The following is a 3,938-nucleotide window of genomic DNA, read 5'->3' as shown; positions in this document are numbered from 1 at the left end:
GCGTTTTCGAAAAGACCTTAAGTTGCATTACCGCCACCCTCTGGATCAGAGAGTAGCTCAAACCAGATAAACCACGGATTTCTCCTCAGGTCTGTATTCTCTAACAGTCTCATCGCCAAAAAAACACAAACAGATTAAAAAAAAAAAACTGTGCGCATATTTGGTGTGGGGTATTTTTTTTATCACCCCGTGATCGTCGGCCAAAAAATGATTGCCCGTATTTAAAGTGTTGTAAACGGCTTGTTGGCGTATTATCTGTCAGACAAATGTCAAACCTACCTCTCATGAATGATGTAAAGTCATTTTGAGCCACAAACAACATACCTGATACAAAGAAGAAGCTGCATTCAGTTTTGGGCAGTTTTGCATATTCTTTATTTATTCAGCTAAAACGTCTTAGCGACATCAAAATGTCTTTCCTGACAGAGATGTGGCCAACAAGGCAGCAGAATTTATAAGAAATATGACATCACTGCTTTGTGAAGGTATAATAAGTGTCCAGCAGAGACTGGATTGATTCTAATGGAGGTACAATAAAGAAGAATCATATATTTGCAAAACAAGTCCACGCTATCTCCACGGACGCAATGACCGTGCAGAAGAGCAGCGGTGTTTTAGTTGTAGTACAAAAACCCAGGACATGGGGCTGAAATGTTCTCATCCGCCTCAACCACTCGTAGCGTTGCATGAATAAAACATTTACTGCTGGTTCAATCAATGGTCAGTACAAACGTGTTAGTTATACGGGATGTTAAAGCCAACTCAGAACCTCCTCTGGTATCCAAAACCTACCGCTAGAGTTTAAAGGGGCGCAGTTTTCGTTTTGCTGTTAAAAGCCGCAAAAATGCGCGCACGGAAGTGTAAATGTCTGTAGGTGGGCTGCAAACAACCTGTTCATCTATTGTTTTGTTTATAAAAACACGCAGGCAGAACTGACTGGCAGCACAAACGAGTTTAAATTTGAGCAGCAGCAGTGAGGGAGTGTGGTCGTTTAAGAACACATTGTTCGTGCAGGTTTCCCGCGTGTTTGTTTCAGAGAACATGGAGTTAACTTAGATAAATGAAGGAGAAGCCAAGGTTTAAGATGAGGGCGGACTGTGTGAGGTCCTTTCCATAAACGCGAAATCTTTGCGTATCATTTTTGGCGCGTGCCACAGACGAACACGTCGCATCAGATGTTAATGAATTTACTTTGCCATGTGCGTAATTACGCGCATCCTTCTTGTTTTTGGGTTGCAGACTCATGCTCCTTGAACAAAGACAGCTGTCTGTTTTTAACAACTTCAGATATCACAGAAGATAAAAAACAAACAGATTTTTTTTTGTTTCCATCTTCAGTCAGGAATCGTCTGCCAGTCTCACCCTCCACTCTGAGCTCACTTGTGAACAAGACCCTAAGATACTTCAAATCCACCTCCTGGGGTAATAAGTTGTCGCTGTGCCAAAAAGTGATTTCTGATGTTTATATGTGTTTTCTTTTATGTGGAATTGGTAAATAGACTGTAGTCAACAGGATTTACAAAGGGGTTATATATAAAAATAAAGACATGTCTCTCTAATATTTTTAATATTTTACCTAAATTATAACCAATCCAAACCCTTTTGGTCACGTAAACATTTTATAGAACTATTATGTTATTTTTGTTCCATTTCTCCTGCCCTCTTGGCTAAATCTCTCTTAAAAACAATTTTAATGCCAATAATCTTTTTAAGTGGATAAAAAGGGGATATATGAAAGTCACTACCAAAAAACTGATTGCAGCTTCTACCTTGTGACAGGAATGTTGTTTGTGGCTGAAGATGACTTGATATCATTCATGAGAGACACATTTGACAGATGTTTCACATTTTAAAGGCCTTAATCTTATTTCATCTTTAAAATTCAAATAAAATCTTTCACTTTTTGGCAAATACCCAAAACCACTTATCAGTTTCTGGCACAACACCGGCTTCCAAACCGGCAGAATGTCTTTCAAAAAAGGCGAAAAATAACAAAAGCAAAATAAACAAAACAACCTGAAATGAATCATCTTGTAATGCTGTCGCGTTCAAATAATACAATGATGCCAGAATGTCCAACACGTCACTCAGCTGTCTTCTTCACCACCTGTAACCAGTCATTTGGAAATGAGCTCTCAGTGTAAGTACCTGGGTTTGGCCACATGGGGGCAGCAGAACAAGACAAAAACAACAGATATGAAGGTTGTAGAAGCTGCTGCGTGGACACACTTGAAAAGTGGGCACATGCCTCTGAGGCCAGAGGCGTTCTTGGGCTTAGGAGGGTTTAATATATACAGAACTATTATTTTTCATTTACTTGAATTAAATTATTTTGGAAATGATTATAAAATTAATTCAATCTTTTGTTATTGCCTGAGTAAACCATATGCCATGTAGTGGCATAGCCTCTAAATCTAATGTGTATTTGGCAGCCATTAAGTAAAAAGCATTGACACACTGGGAGAAAGCTGCACTTTGAGTTCCTGGTTGTTAATGCTGACCCACATTTACAGCAGGTCTGCAGCTTCCAGACTAATGATAGTGGTGGATCCACAGTGTTAGCAATACTGGATCAGATGGACGCTGTCTGACATTTCTTGTTGAGGAAAAAGGTCCCTGACTGTGGATTAGATTTAACATTTTCAAGTGTTCAGAATGTAACTGAGCAGCCCGTCTCCTTAGGGTCATTTTTGAATGCACTGCTTATGTGTGGATTTCCAGTGTGAGGAAGAACAAAACCCTACAAAAGTCTTGATGGGAAGCTTTATCAAAATGGAAAGTTAAGTTAAGTTAAGCGTAATCCTGAAAGTGGAGAGGGTCTCTGCCTCCTGAATGCAAACTGAAAGCTGAAGCTAAAGCAGTCAGCAAAGTGCTCTGAGGTGATACTGCACTGTGAGGTCTTTCAGATAAGATGGGGCCTGATTAATCAAAAGTTTGGATGTGAGCAGAAGGTTGTTTGAGTTTGATCATAGTTTATGTTAAAATACACATTTCATAATGTTAAATGCATTAAAAGGCATTGACCTGTTAACATGTGTTAAATATGTAGCAAGCTTCATTGACATTACCTGGATTACCAGTGTTAGGAGACAGCATCACCACGTCCATCTCCGACACTGAGAAACTCTTAATGGGGAAACTGTTTACCCCCTAATGGATAAACAGCGGATTAAAGTATGAAGCTATCATTATAGGGTCTTTACCTTATAATGTAAAGCACCCTGAGACTGTTGTTGTGATTTGGTACAGTACCTGAAGTGAACTGAATTCAGTGGGTCCTGCTCAAGCATCAGCTGGAACCACCAACACAGCTGCTCTCTTTGGTAGTCATTTTTTTATGTGTGTGCGACCTTCGTTATCTGAGATTACAGACGTCTCTTTAAGCTGAAGTGATGTGTTGATGGTAAAAATAAGAACATTACTGTTATTTCAAAGCTTTAATGAACTTTGAATTATTTCATAATTCCTTTATGTGTCACGCTACTGAGTCTGTGACTCAGTGTTTTGTGTTCATTGGTTAATTATTGTTATTTGGTTCTCTTTGTTTTCTGCTTGTGTTATATTCTTAGTTCCTAGGTTTCTGTCACTTTGCCTTCCCCGTGTTCCACGTCTAGTCACTCTTGTCTCCATGTTCCCTCTGTCTCCCCAGTCAGTCATGTGTCCATGTCTAGGTGTAAAGTCTGTCTTTGTGAATGTCTCATGTCTCCTGTTTTATTTTGATAGTCCTTGTGCTGTGTTCCAGTGTATCTAATTTCGCTTCCTCTTGTCTCATTATGTCTGATTAGCCCACAGCTGTGTTTCCCTCCTGTTTCCCTTTCCCTCGTTACTCCCTTGTGTATTTAAGCCCCGTGTTCTCCTTTGACCTTTGTTATGTTGTACCACTCCATGTGCTGTGTGCGATGTCCTGTAACTCACCGAACCCCAGCGCTGTGTTTACC

The sequence above is a fragment of the Simochromis diagramma genome, unplaced genomic scaffold, assembly GCF_900408965.1.
Source record: "Simochromis diagramma unplaced genomic scaffold, fSimDia1.1 OVJJ01000545.1, whole genome shotgun sequence".
Taxonomy (NCBI): Eukaryota; Metazoa; Chordata; class Actinopteri; order Cichliformes; family Cichlidae; genus Simochromis; species Simochromis diagramma.
This window is presented reverse-complemented; position numbering follows the sequence as displayed.